At 47.3% G+C, this 15785-nt stretch overlaps 1 long non-coding RNA gene and 2 pseudogenes across 1 annotated transcript in view; 2 read left to right on the top strand and 1 right to left on the bottom strand.

Moving 5' to 3' along the window:
• LOC149367780 (uncharacterized) overlaps positions 1 to 15785 on the bottom strand; it is a 190015-nt gene that overhangs the window by 127962 nt on the left and 46268 nt on the right. The gene's annotated exons all lie outside the window — the stretch shown is intronic.
• On the top strand, positions 372 to 9571 carry LOC149367784 (uncharacterized; annotated as a pseudogene).
• On the top strand, positions 9757 to 10466 carry LOC149367783 (uncharacterized; annotated as a pseudogene).

Below are 15785 nucleotides of genomic sequence, written 5' to 3'. Positions count from 1 at the left end.
AACTGGTCTACTCAATGTGTTGATGTGCTTTGTAACTAGTGCTTGCATGCTTTTTTGAATTTTATGTAAATGTATACACCACTCCTGCTCGGGCGCTCAGCCTGCAGTATGTTCAAAATAAAATAAATAAGTACACCTTAATGTGTAATATGCCTAAAATACCCTTTCTTTGCGATTAATAGACGATAAAATCGTAGAGGAGTGAAAACTTTCTATATTAAGCACAGAAACAGCATTGCACATTCAATATTAAAGAACTGAACTAATTATCAGTGTTCATTGCAAAGTACAAATATGGCCTGCGATTCATCTTGCAGGTGTACTGCCTCAAATGTGTCGCTGATGCACCAGCTTGTGCACTCATACAAATCATGGTGCAATATAATGGCTACTTTGGGTGCAGTTGGTGCTTGCACCCAGGCAAACCCACTGAAGGTGAGAACACAGTTGTACAGTGCAACAGAACCTCTCGTGTAGTAACAGGCCGAGTGCTGCACACATCCTCCAGCTGTGTGACAGCTTGTCGTCACCTCCCATTATCCACATTGCCTTTGTGATGTAAACTCTGATGCCCATACCAGTTATTCTGCTTCTATTTCATTACTTCTGGCTCTTTCTGTAGGCCACATCACAACAGCATGTTGGGCTGTGCATGTGATGCATTTCAGTTCTTGTTTTCACTTGCTTGGGGACAAACTTACTATCACTGGATGGAGTAAGAAGTGCTCCAGGAAGTTGAAAAGGATTTGCAAGTGTTGTAGTTTGCTAATATGTTGGTCTGCATTACACAGATCAGAACTGGAGCGTAGATGCATGTGCTTTACTTATATTTGCCTTCTACTTATATTTGTATTAAAATTAGCTTAACAGGAACAGTGAAGTGCCCTACCATTGCCACCACCTTTCCCAACAGAAGCAAGGACTCTGTCATGAGTGACATGAAGAAAACGCATGACAATGGTAGACATAAGCGTGGCGTGAAGGGACCACCTCCACTAATTAATTTGCCAGCATTTGACATTGTGTGGAGCTTCAGCCCGGATTACATGCATTGTGTGCTGCTTGGTGTGGCACGCCAGGTTATGGAGTTGTGGCTTTCCACTGTTGGTGCACCATACTACATTGGATCGCCACAACTCCGGCAAGAGATTGATGAGCGGCTGTGTCACATCAAGCCGCCACAGCGCATTCCACGTCTGCCACGATCACTGCAGCTGAGAAAATATTGGAAAGCAGTTGAATGGCAGCAGTGACTCCTGTATTTCAGTCTTGTATGCCTAGATTGCATACTGCCCGAGCGCTACCTCACTCACTTTAGTCTTTTAGTGAAGGGTACGTTTCTGCTACTTCAAGATCGCGTATCAAGCAGTGACATTGCCACGAGCACCAACTGCCTAGTGCAGTTTTTTGTTGGTGCGCAGTTTCTCTATACTCAGAAAGACATGACATCGAATGTTCACCAACTCCTCCACATTCCAAAAAATGTTGTGCTCCAGGGGCCACTTTGGGCACACTCTTTTTTGTGCTTTGAGGCAAGCATAGGCAGGTTGAAGGGCCTTATTACGTCAGCAAAGGGTGTGCCTCAGACTATGACACGCGTGATGATGGCGCACACACACTGAATGCCTGCAAGGCAGTTGCAAGCCCGTGCGTTCAAACTTTCCTCAAATGTGGATTGCCTAAAGAAGAACCTGTAGCCCTTCTTGGCAAGCCAAGATCGGTAGAAGGTTCTCTCCGTACACTGATTGAGAAACAGATTCCTGACCAGATCAATGGCCCTGTTGTGGAGTATGACAGAGTACGCATCTCTGGCCATGTATTCCACAGTGAGCAGTGCAGCAGGCCAGAAAAAACTGACTGCACAGCAGTAAGACTGCTGAACAATGCATGTGGAAAAATTCAACACATTGTGTCATTTGGTTGCAGGGACGCAGAAAAAGCCTTCACAGTTTTCAGAAATTGTGTAGCAGCTGCTTCATTTGGCACCACTCACATTACAAAGGTTGAGAGGTGGAGCTCGCTGAAAGTGATTGAAATCAATGCATGTGCGGTGCCATGCTTATGGCTACAATGTCTTGGAAAATTTTTCTTTTGTAATGTTGTGAATCGTTTCAGATGGAGTATTTTCTTTCAGAGTTATTGTGTGCATAAAGTCTCATGATATAAAGGGAAGTAAACAGCTTTGTGTAACTTATAAAGGGGAATCTAATAGTGCAGGTTTTCTGTGATCAGTTCACACTAGGTAAAATAATTGCATTAACTACTAGCTTAATCTGTCTATTTTTGTTTGTGTCCTAATGAGCCACAGTGTCAATAATAGCTTTGGCTTCTATATTCGGTCCTTTTTGCTGCCTGTATGCATTTAATGGTACTGAAAAATGTGAAAATTAGTTCAGTGTTCATGGCATTCACATTTCTATGTTGATTTGCACCATGTTGAATTTGAATGCATGGTCTTTTTTTTTATTATTTATAGGTATAATCCAAATCATAATCCATCTAAAGGTGCTTGCCACATGCCGTCTTATGTATTTCTTTTTTCGTGTTTTATTGATACTGTTCCTGGTTGACCTTGTGAAAGGTTTGGTTTGGTCTATTGGGTTGTAACGTCCCGAAGCGACTCAGGCTATGAGGGACGCCGTAGTGGAGGTCTCCGGGATAATTTCGACCACCTGGGGTTCTCTAACATGCACTGAAATCGCACAGTACACGGGCCCAGCTACGGTGGTCGCATTTCAATGGAGGCGAAATTCTAGAGGCCCGTGTGCTGTGCGATGTCAGTGCACGTTAGAGAACCCCAGGTGGTCAAAATTATCTGAAGCTTTCGCTATGGCGTCCCTCATAGCCTCAGTCATCTTGGGAAGTTAAACCCCATAAAACATAACCTGAAATCCTTTTTTCATTAAAGCTTTTAAATCAGCACTGGTACTCATAGCTTACTTTCACACTTTTTTCTGACTTCACATCACACTCTACTCCTGCTGTGATCACAGTGAATTGGCAGCCTGTGTAATTCTGACCTTATTCCAAGGTCCAGGGTCAAATCCAACAAATTTAATTGCATGGCTTTAGTACCCAACTGGGAACGGATTAAGACTGTTATAGCTTCTAAAAATCTGACCGAACTACTGAATTTTTTTCTTTTCCTGTTTTTGGGGGGCCAGGCAGTTCAAAACTATTGGACTATTATTGAAAACTGGTTCGCTTTTCGCTGGAAGATATATTTTCAGGTGGACCGAACTGAACTGAAACTTATACCCGTCTCGGCTTGCTTATACTTAGAGACTTATACCCAAGTCTTCCACCCTATATCAACATACAAATTACTGATGATAACGAGTAGATAGGCTATGATTTAGGATTTCTTTAACTACCCAATAACACTGAATGCACAGTTGGGGCTGGTCAATTCATTAGGTGGCCGCCGCGGTGGCTCAGCGGTTATGGTGCTCGGCTGCTGACCCGAAAGACACGGGTCCGATCCCGGCCGCGGCAGCTGGAATTTCTTTGGAGGAGAAATTCTAGAGACCCGTGTACTGTGCGATGTCAGTGCACGTTAAAGAACCCCAGGTGGTCGAAATTTCCGGAGCCCTCCACTACGGCGTCTCTCATAGCCTTAGTCGCTTTGGGACGTTAAACCCCATAAACCAACCAACCAATTCATTAGGTGTATCCTCCTACATGGTCCATGATTTAAGCTGACTCATTGCCAACTACATCCTTAACCAGAACTACATTTCAACAATTCAAGATATAACTTGACACTTCCAGTTCGAACCAACTGGAACCAGTTGACTTAACTGGAACCTGCCTGGAACCAGTTGGCTCTGAACTTGTCATTTGGCTCCCAGCTGCAAACCAGTTCACTTGTAACTGGCCAGCCAAGTGGCTACTAACTGGAACCATTTAATTTGTAACTGGCCCAACTAAAACCAGTTCGAGTTTTCATATGGTTCAATTGAAACCAGATAGATTTTCAACTGGTACCAGTTGAAAATTTTCACCTGGGGAGTGAAACCATTCGTAAATTCAAAACTCCCGCCGAATCCCGCTATCATCATCATAAATGCAGCTTGTGGTCAGCCCAATCCAGTCCATCAGTCACCCAGTACGGCGCTGTTGTCAATTTGGTGTGAAGCGTGGTGGCCCTTTTGAGCTTTGTTACTAAAATGTGCAGCTTTCTTAAGTCTATGGACAAAAGTGGTGGGTAACTTGAGCTATTCAAAGGATGCGGCAAGCGCCTCAAGCTCTCCTGGAATGCTGGAATGCCGTACTACACCGACTTCGGATGAAAGAAGGCTTAGTGTGATGTACACTGCTTGGGAATTACTTTTATGACAATAGATCAGAATCTATAACATTCTCTCACGGGAGAGTTGGAGTTACGGTATGACTATATTGTGGTGTGGGCGACAGGTGATTGAGACTTGTGCTACGTCTCTTCCCTTTGTGCTGTTGTGGCTTCATTAATATGAATACCACTGACAAAGTTGCCGAGCATTCATGAAGTTATCATGGTCTGCTGCAATCTGGCGTGGGCATAATCTTTTTGTCAGCAGTCCTGACACTGGTTTTTGCTCGAGTCTAGGGAAAGGAGGCAGAACTTCACTGAAATTCGAGACTGCATGTAAGAAGTGTGTTGTAGGGCGGGTGCCATCATGAGAAATGCTCAATTTCCAAGCTCTTGGCCCCTTGCAAGCATAGAATACATTCTCGTGTCAAGGATGATGACTATGTTGGTGTGTCTCTCACCTCTGTGTTATTTTCGGCTTCATTAACTAAATACCAATAAGAAAGTTGCCAAGCATTTCTAAATTTATCACAGTCTACTGAGATTTGGCGTAGGCTTGAGGACTAACCATTATTTTCTTTTTTTTTCTGCAGAAAGCTGTTAGCTTCTGCTTCATCATGGAAGTGGGAAGATGGGTGTGCGCTCGAAGTTTTACGTCATACAGAGGAGTTAGACACTTTACAGTAACTCAGTCCTGTGCTGATGTACAACCACAATAAAATATGCTCGCTGTACTTTGAATTGCTGCTCTATTTTATTGCCTCGCGGGCACGAAAAAAGCATGCATGTGCCACTTATGCGAATATCCGAGAAAGATCCGAGATCGTCCGTTGGCGAGACAAACATTTCTCTTTGGATGCCTATAGGGTGGCCAACGGACATCCACTGGCTGTTCGTGGACGTCCGTCGGCTTCCCGGAACATCCAAAACGGACGGCCAATGGATATCGGTGGTTGCTTGGGCTTGGCATATTGACTGCTTGGTGGAGAATTCTTCCAGACCTGTTGGACCACCAGCCTCGGAATGCAGTGTTTGCTGTTCCAGCATGCTGTGCTCTACACAATGTTCTCTCCGCAACAAGGAACACAACATACTGTCCACCGGACTACACAGATGAAGACGATTATGGGAATGTTGTACTTGGTCAGTGGAGGTCGGGAGGTGAATCAGGTGCCCTCCTTGACTCAGAAAATGCCCAATTAAAGGGGCTGTGAAAGGGGGCCTCAACAAAGATGAGATATGCCTAGGACGCTAAAGGACGCCGCTTTACGAATATCCTCCAGCAAGAATTTTTTTCGTGTGTTTTGTGGAAGCTGAGTCATCTGTAGTCAAAATTTGAATTTCCGCATCTTCATGCCTTTCTCTCCCCTCTCGTCACATTTTTGCACTGAAATGACAGCGCTTCCCTGCTGGCCCCACCCACTCGGCTCCTCCACCGGCTGCCGACGCACGCAAGAGTTCCCCGGGGGCGGAGCATCCGGTCGTGGCCATGGTAACTGCGCGATGTCAGAAAGAGCTAGCACGGCGAACCAATTATAGCCCTCCGCTGCTGACGTAACGAGCGCTGCATGACGCGTTGCGTGCGAATTCAGGCAAAAGCCCGGCACTGGTCGCCCCGAGGTGTAGAAGCACGAATTTTTAAAAACATACTGTAAATGATCGGCTCACTTTTGAGGTCTTGTACGCAGCATGAACGCTCGGTAACCTATACTCCACATAATGCAAGCTTATGACAGCCAACCTCAAACACCCTTTGCAGAGACGCGTTAAGGAACCACAAACCACAAAATCAGAAACATTTTAGCAAATGACTTTATGAATGAAACTGCTATGCAATGGCAGTGGGCGCACACCAGGCTTCCAGTACCATGAAATGTGTAGAAAGCTCCAAGTGCCTTATGTGATTTCTTTTAATCGTGATGTTGATCAATGGGAAATAGTAGACAAATCATTCATCATGTAAAGGATAATCAGTAGTAAAAGACAACCACATACCACCACTGGGATCTGCACTCACATTTTATGCGAGTTGCACACGATGCTCTAGCAACTGAGGTATGGTAGTGACTGCTACTACTTTCGTTTTTAGCTACGCATCTAACTGTGGCACAACGACAGCAACGTGCGCATCCCTGCCAAGAAGGCGGGGCCTTCTGACAGTTCCGGCAGTGCTGTGCGCATCGTTCTCGAGCACAAATGGTGCATAAAACCTTCCGGACATATTGCTGCATTGCAGGGTGCAATAATACATACAGAAATTCACGTGGAACAAGGTTTTACGGCTTTCCAATGCAACAATAGGGGACAGAACAGCGTGAGCATTAGATTGTGCTTGTTTGACGCAAAAAGCAAGTTGAAGGTCCACTTTTTTTCTTCCCGTATCATGGTTGTTGCAGTTTTAAAATGCACAAAAGGCAAGTTTCTTGACAACTGTCTTGACGTACTTTAGTGAATATACATCATGTTCGGTAAAGGCGCCGTATCTTCGTTTATTGCAAGCGCATAGAGGAGTACAGAGGAGTACAGTCCAGGGAATTTAGATGCTCCTCCATGACATTCAATGGCAACGCAAGTTGCTAAGTACTTCACAAGGCAATGTGCACCGAAGAACGCGCAACCTCATGAGATGCTGAGTTCTGTGACAAAAGCGTGGGTACTATGCAGAAACAACTATACTTTGGTGGTTTCAAGGCACTTTGCGGTGATAAGGAAGCACAGCAATCCTTCAACGCAGTGCCATTTCAGGTCCCCTTTGCTTTTAAGTGTTCTTCCTCCCGGAATGCAAAGGCTGAAAGAACTTTCTGTTGATGACAACCTTCTTTTATTTTTGATGAAGTGGACGCATAGCCTTTCCTTTTCATTTCTCGCTTCACTGTTTTGAATGCACAGTACAACAGCATCCAGGATATTCAAATTTGTTACAGTAGAACCTTGATGATACGATTACGGCTGATACGAATTTCAGGATCATACGAATTTTAAGAATGCTTTGAACGGACTACATTGTACAGAATGCATTAGAATTCAGGGTGATACGAACAGTTCCTGAACCCGCTGCGGATGATACGAATGCGCAAACCAGCGGCGCATGCGAGCAGGTTGGTGCGGCTGGTCTCAAGAGCGGAACAGACCTGCCGCGGCCGCCGCTGACTCCTTTCCACCGCCGCGGATGATACGAATGTTGTACAACGCACAAACCGAGCCACCGATGGCACTCAGAGGGGGAGAGGGTACCCACCGCAGCCGCTGCCTCTTCTCTCCACCCCCGCTAGCCACCCTACCCCCACCTCCCTTTCATAACCTGTAGCAATCCGACGAGCCAAGGCGAGTCACGTGCCTGGCCACCCATTTGCTGGCAGCTCATTGGTCTATTGAAAAGTTATCTCGCCGCCTGCTCCCGAGAAGCCTGTGCCATTGGCTGCCGCCGCCGCAGTTCTCCGTTCATCGCTTCTTTGTGTGCTTCGCTGTGACGTCAACTGCCCAAATGTGACAAGGACACAAGCGTTCACTGCTGCCGACATGTCGCAGAAGCGTAAAGCCCTCTCTTTTAAGCAGAAGCTTGATGTGCTGAAGAAGGTTGATGAAAACCCCAAGAAGAAGTGTGTCGACTTAGCAAAAGAGCTAGGGTTAGCACCGTGAAATGTGAAAAAGTCGACAGCATCGTACTTTCGCTTGGATTTGAACATTTCCAAGCATCTGGGGGATGGCTGCACCGGTTCAAAGAGGGGTGTGGACTTGTCTACTGGGTTGTCTCTGGTGAAGGCAAAAAAGTGGACGAGGCAGCTGTTGACGAGTGGCTGGACACGCTGCCGGCGCTGATTTCGGAGTACGTGCCACGCAACACATTTAATGCCGACGAGGTGGGTCTCTTCTTCAACCTTCAACCAGAGAGGAGATTCAGGCATGCCAGGGCGGCCAGAAAAGTAGGGAGAGAGGAACAATAACTTTTTGCTGCAATTCTGATGGATCCGAGAAGCTCCAGCTTACCGTCATCGGTAAGTCAAAGAAACCGAGGTGTTTCCGATCGGTGGAACGCTCGCCTGTCTTTTGATATTTGATATTTATTTACCACCACAATATACATGGTGACAAGGTGCCCATAGTAAAAGCGGCCTCTTGGACCGCTTGACTTGGCCATAGACACCCAGCTGCAAACTTTGGCAACAAAACCGTGGCACACTTTGAAACTAAATACAATATTGCAAAAAAATCGCGACAGGTACTTCCCACAAGAAAAACAAAATGACAAACAAAGCAATGAAGAGTGCAATACAGTCAATTCGGTTCACAGATTCAATGCAGTATCTGTAAATAAAAAATATTCTAAAAGCTTTCTGTGTGAGGTGGTTTTTAGGTCAATGTCATTGACATAAAGAGTATTTAGTAGACGCGGTAATATGTTTTCAAGTGTTTGACAGCCATATGTTGTTCTGTATGTTTTAATGTGCCACTGATCGACGTTTCTTGTGTTGTGTACTTTATAGCTTTTACAAAGGTAACCTAAAGGCGTGCATGACAGCAGATTTTTTCCGCCAGTTCTTGACAAATCCCAAAATGGCATCAAGAAACCGGAAAATTTTGCTTTTCATGGGCCAGTGCTCTGCCCACCCAAAGGAAATGATGTTCAATAATGTGACAGTCAGGTTCATGCCAGCGAACACTACCAGCCATCTGTAGACACTGGACGCTGAGATAATTCGAAATGTAAAACATCATTTTAAAGGACTTCTAGTGAGGTGTCTGCTGGCGAAAATTGACCGTAAAAAAGCCAACTTGCAGATCAGTCTCTTGGATGCTTTGCACTTCCTACCCATGCCGTGGAATAATGTAACTGCAGAGACAATCTCGAACTCTTTTAGAAAGTGCGGATCTGCCAACAGACATGATGCGGCTTCAGCGGGAGATTATCAACAGCCAGACGAAGACTTGATGATTGATGGTTGGGACAGCCTGGATACTCAAGCTTCGGCTCGTGACTTCGTTACTGCGGACGACAACGTCGCGACCTGCGGGCTAAGGTCTACTGAAGACTTGGTCAGCGAAGCAGATGATGGAGAACATAAGCCTGACAGTGATGGTGAAGACGCCGACGAGTGTGATCAACCACCGTCAACGGCAGATACTCTTCACACTCCGGACGTTCTGCGCCGTGCCGTAAATACCGGCAGTGTGAGCAACGAAACCGCTGCACGGTTTTATGCATTTCATGCGGGGCTTGTCCGCGACATCAACGGCAAAAAAGTGCAGACAAGCACTACGGACTTTTTCGACCAGAAGTAGTTTGCCATAATAAAGTTTGGTTCATTTTTGTGTTCACTCTCACACTGAAGTTGGCTTGTTTTGGATCATACGAATTCGGGATGATACGAATATTTTGCGTGCTCCCTTGGAATTCGTATCATCGAGATTCTACTACATTGTGAACATACAAAGAGAAAAGAAAGATCAAATCTCTGTTGGTCACAATGATAGCAGTGCGGTGCCCCAAGCCACCAAGCTCCAAAAAGCACTATGATACGTGCAGGGCTACCATAGACTGCACTGAGCTACAAACTGAAATGCTGCCAAGTATGGAGGCACGAAATCTGTGGCTCTATTATTACAAGGGCAGATACACAAAAGTTAAAAAAAAAGTTTTAAAAGTTTAAAAAGTGTAGTTTGCATCACACTGAATGGAGCAATAACTTGTTTCAGAGGGCTATAATGAAAGAACCTTGCATGCAACCAAAACAGTGGAGTGCAAATTTTTATCCCTTCTAAAGCCTGACGAGGTTATACAAGCCGACAAAGTATTTCCGGGAATTTGCACCGACGTTTGTGAACAACAGGCGACACTTGTGATGCCACCATTTGCGACGAGTGTCCAGTTTATGGAATTGGAAGTTGATGCCACATACCAAACAGCATCTGTCTGCATTCCCGTTGAAAGTCATATAAAGGCTTAACATGTTTAGTACCCTGTCCCAGAGAATTCCTCCCGAGTTGACAGGGTATGTCAATGACATTCTTCATTCGTCACTGTGATAACCAACTGAAGCCAGGAATCTTTGCAAGGAATGAAAGTGATGTCTCATAAGGCACTTTTTGTTTATTTCAGTTTTCTGGATGCCATGCCAGCGCACACCTGTGCTCTCAGAGTGGTTGTGTTCTGATTTCAGAGCAATATTCTTGTGTCGCGTATGGCGAAGCGTGCGCAACTTCTGTTTTTGTGGTGTCGAATATTATTACGAATAGCATTCCTGATGCCGGGGTGGTGAAACAGAATCTGCGCCCATTGCAAGTTTCACCAGTGGCGGTTGCGCACAGCGATGGGGACTCTGTCCTCAACACTCAGCGCAAGGCCTTTCACCACGACAGTTTACATTTTGTCGCAGCCTCTGATTTGTGAGTACCGGGCCCCGGGCTGCCCTGGAACGGTAGGAAAGAGAGGGATGCTACAGGGGACTGTGGAATGAGGCAGAGAGAAGACAAGGTGGAGAACTTGGAAGCGGCGGTATGCTGGCTAACCACGTGTATGTATGTCAAGTGTCAGCCAAGAGGTGGTCGGCTCGTTGCAAAGTGTCTGGCCAGCGACTAGCAACTTCGGGGACCCGACATCGACAGCACGGCACCCATCTCGGAGCGGACCTCTACCACCTGAACAACTGAGCCGCCGCCACTCTCTGATCTGAGAACTCTATCCTGGATTCCTTCCTTCAAAAGTGCCTTGTACAGTGCAGTCCACTTATAACGATACCACATATAACGATATATCGGTTATAACGACAAGATGACTTAAGAGCATCAACTTATGCATTGAGGCTATGGAAAAAAAACCATATATAACGATATGTCTGAGACCGAATATCGGATACAACGATCAGAATTTTGCCTTCTGGAGATTGTTTTCCATGCTGAGCGTGACATTCGCGGTGCAAAGTTCCCTTGAACTAAGTCGAGATCACGAGAAAACTTCGGAAACGCGAATTCGCCGTGCCTGCCGCCATTTTTTCCGAGCGCGCCGATTACGAAAGCCACGGAGAGCGAGCATCGCGAGTTGGCGTAAGCACCGCAAGACGGCGCCAGTTGCTCCGCGCGTCGGCCGCATCGCCTACGCTACGGAAGGAGCACGATGGGAAAGAGAGAGCGGAAAAAAAACAAAGCGGGTCGCCCCTCGCGTGCCTGTACGAGAACAAGCGCAGACCAGTGCTGTTTGCCTGTCGAAGATGGCGACGACCAAGCGCAAAGCCGTGACAATGGAGACAAAACAACGAATTTTGGAAGACTCTCGCAGTGGCTTCAAAGTGAGTGTGCTCGTCAAGAAGCATGGGCTCGCACAGTCGACGATATCGACGATTTTGAAAATGGGTAGCGCAGCTATCATGAAGGCTAGAGCCAGTGGTCATGCCAACCATCGGAAGAGGGTTAGGGACCCTTTGTATGCTGACATTGAAGAGGCATTGAACCAGTGGTTCCTTTCCACCTGAGCTCAGAATGTGCCCATCAGTGGGCCAATACTGGCCGCAAAGGCGAAGCAGTTCGCTTGTCTTCTGGGGAAGGAAAACTTCGAACCCGGTGGAGGCTGGATTCAGCGATTTAAAGACCGGCACGGCATCGTTTACAAAAACGTGGTGGGGGAAGCGGCGTCGTTGGATGCGGAGGCGAAGGAAGAGTGGCTGCGAACAAAACTGCCCACAGTGTTGGACTGCTACACAGAAAAAGACATCTACAACTGCGATGAAACAGCACTTTTGTTTTCAAATGCTGCCGTCTAAGACCCACGCACTCAAAGGTGATCCATGCCCCGGCGGGAAGCATTCCAAACTGAGGGATAGTGTTGTTGTGTGCAAACATGGATGGGAGTCATCGCCTCAAGCCCTTCGAGATAGGACGATCAAAGATGCCGACATGCTTCAAAAACGAGTACATTCCGGTTCGTTATCACAGCAATAAGAAGGCCTGGATGACTCGAAGACCTTTTTTCGGAATGGCTGCGCGAGTTTAACGAAATCATCAAGGGGCAATGACGAAAAGTGGTTGTGTTGCTGGTCAACTGCAGTGCTCATACTGTCAGCCCGAAGCTAACATCAATTGAGCTGATGTTCCTGCCGCCCAATACTACAGCAGGCCTGCAGCCGTTGGATGCCGGCGTGATCGCCAATTTCAAAGCATTGTATTGGCGGCGCGTGCTGGAGTGGCTAATTTTAGCAGTCGATCGTGTTTCTGGCATTTCAGGGCAGGCCGTGGACTTGAAGATCAACCTGCTGAAGGCTATGCGCTTCATTTATGGCGTGTGGTACGCGGCTAAGGCCTCCACCATTAGAAACTGGTTCAAGAAGGCGGGCTTTGTGCGCCAGGACGAAACCCCTCCTGACGTGGAAACGGACACGGTGGAAGCTGCGGACATTACTGAGCTCTGGGAGCACGCCGCAAATGTCGACGAACGAAATGGTATGTCTATGAAGGAGTTCCTAAGTGCAGATAGTGCTGCTACGTTCTGCGAGGAGGTCACCGACGAGGCGATCGCCGAGAATGTGTTGTCACGGCAAAGTGCGGCGTTGTGCGACGGCAGCAGCGACAGCGACAACGATATTGACACTGGCCCACCTTCGACAACGATGACTACGCAAAGCTGTGTAAGATAGAATCACTGATCGACTTTGTGCATGCGAAAGGCTTGCCGCCAGTGTACGCACAGCAGCTGGATGCGATGCACACTGCAATAGTGAAACTGCGACTGCCACACAAGCAAGTGCCCATATCAAATTACTTTAGCGCGCCTAACACCTGAGGCGTGTTGTGTGGCACCCTCTTGGGTCGACACACCAATTCAGGGGGGACCTTTTAGCGCCACTTAGCTGATTTGTATATGTGATCAAATAACAATGACGTTGGGGCGTGGGATTGGTTGTTCGTGTTTGCTGTATGAATAAAACTGTGGGGAACGGCTTTTGCTCCGCTCGGAACTCAGAAGTGTTCTTCAGTGGCCCGTTCCAGTGCTCTGCCGCCGGGCCTCGCCGGGCCATCTTCTAAGGTGTTCACGCAACACCACAAGGCGCTTGTTAAACGTGATGAATAAACGCGTTGTTTCACAAATCGTACGTTCTGCAATTATTCTTCTTCAGTGCAAGTGTAGAACTTGAGTCAGGAGCTACAAAGGTATGCTTGGCAGCCATTTTTATGGCAGTCCAGATATAGCCATGATCGGTTATAACGATCGTTATAAGTGGACTGCACTGTGTTTCCTCTCACCTGTCATACTGTATGCTGTATGTCAAAGCTAAAATTTCATTCATCTGTCCAGTGCCCATGCTCTGCTTTTATTGATGATGTCATAAGAGTGTTGTTTCTCGCAGTTAATCTAATTCGGTAAGCTCTTATTCTCAACTGCTGTGTCGTGCCTCCATCGGCTGGTAAGGCAAGGGCCCATCCCGGTTAGCCACTCGGTCCTGCTTAAGATCTGGCACCTGGGTGGAGGTCCTTTCTCTCTCCTCCCCTAGAAGTGGCAGCAGAGACTGTGAAGCCCATTGGCGGCATGCACCCACTTCGTCACAATAATAAGTTCCATCTGGTTTCACATATTTTCCAGCTTAATGATTGCTGCGATAAAAAAAAAAAGAAAGCTGGGACCTGTGGCAGTGGCAGAAATGACACAAAGCAGGCAAAGGCAATGATAGATCACATCTCGGTGAGTGGCCTTTGCTTTGTGCAGGCCAGGACAAACTAATACGTGGCATAAACATCAAACTCGAGCTAAGGTTCAGACAGGGCCTCATCCACATCATCAGGGCCACTGTGCATGCCAGTTTGGATCCCATGGGTGAAGGAAGGAGGGGAGGGAGACCCGGGCTACAAAGCATGAATGAGCGGTGGGGACAATGGCCCCGTTAAACACTTCCTTCAGGCGGATGGTAGGCATTGTGTCAGAAGACACCCATGGATGCGAATTGTCAAAACCATGCAAGAGCCATCATAGGGCTGTTGTGGTGGTTTCCACACCGATTCCTGAGGAATAATACATGGGTACAAGATGTCAAGGCGCGTGGAATGTCGCTGCCTTTGAAGGTCAGGAGCCTGGAGATTACAGCAGAAGCCCTTTTCTGTGGCTGACAGCTGCTGGAGCTGCCACGTGTACCAAGTCACTATCACTGCTGCAGAGCTCTTTCTTTTATGTGCACAGCATCGCCCAATAAACAGTTGGCTTTCAGTTACCTGCATGTGCTTCTGTGCCTGACCATCGTCTCCCCAATGCAACATTTCCCAGTGAAGCCTCATAAGCTGAAAATGAGGCCATGGGACACCCCATCCTAGATCGGAAGTATGCGGCCCCATTTACAGGTTTATAAGGCCAGGCTTGTGTTCAGAAAGTTAGGTGGGCAGAGGAGATTAAGAAGTTTGCGGGAATACGGTGGGCGCAACTGGCAAAGGACAGGGTTAATTGGAGAGACATGGACGGGGCCTTTGCCCTGCAGTGGGCGCAGTCTGGCTGATGATGATGATGTGTTCAGTTCTCCGAAACAAAGCGGAATTCATCATTCACTGTGATGCTGATTTCATTGTACACCACGCAGCATTTTAAACTTCTATTTTTCACTGCCTTAATAATGCCCAGTGTATCATATATGATACAAGATTTTAATTTCCCTGCCGTGGTGGCTCAGTGGTTACGGCGCTCGGCTGCTGACCCGAAAGACGCGGGTTCGATCCCGGCCGCGGCGGCTGAATTTCTTGAAGGCGAAATTCTAGAGGCCCATGTGCTATGCGATGTAGTGCACGTTAAAGAACCCCAGGTTGTCGAAACTTCCGGAGCCCTTCACTACGGCGTCCCTCATAGCCTCAGTCGCTTTGGGACGTTAAAACCCCAATAACCCCAATAATGAGCGGAGCGGAGGTGAGATGATGATGATAGCGAGAGCGGCGCTGGTGTTAAACCGAAATGTAGAGGCGCCATCTGCATCGCTGTAGACATCAGCCAAGAAGGCCGAGGATGGGTTTTCTTGTTTTTTTTTCTTTTCTGTTGTTGTTGCCCTGCCGCGCCGCTGCGTCTCGCCATTTTTTTTCCCCTTTGTGTATGCGCAGTGGACCAACGCCGTGGAGTGAGGTGTGTGCGTGCTCAGCGTTTTTCTCCGCTACAATCTCGATAACGCTGCGTTTTTCAGCTCCTGCGATGGCTACTGAGGCCCCAGCGAAGCGGCCGAAGTATATGGCGAAGGACTTGGCACAGAAAGTCGAAATATTGAAGGCTGTCAAGGAGGGAATTCCGCGACAAGCCATCATGGCAAGATTTAACGTGAAGAGGAGCACGCTGAGCTCGTACGTCAAGAATAAAGCTCAAATTTTGCAAGCTTACGATGGGCAGCAGTTCTCAGACAAGCGGAAGAGACTCCGAACGGCAGCACATCCGAAGCTGGAAGAAGCACTGCTTCGATGGATTGCGTACGCGCGAAACTCACAGCTGCCGTTGAGCAGACCTCTCATCTGTGCACAAGCAGAAAAATACGCCCTAATGATGGAC

Source organism: Amblyomma mixtum, chromosome 1, assembly GCF_055824585.1.
Source record: "Amblyomma mixtum isolate Tamu chromosome 1, ASM5582458v1, whole genome shotgun sequence".
Classification (NCBI taxonomy): Eukaryota; Metazoa; Arthropoda; class Arachnida; order Ixodida; family Ixodidae; genus Amblyomma; species Amblyomma mixtum.
This window is presented reverse-complemented; position numbering and strand designations above follow the sequence as displayed.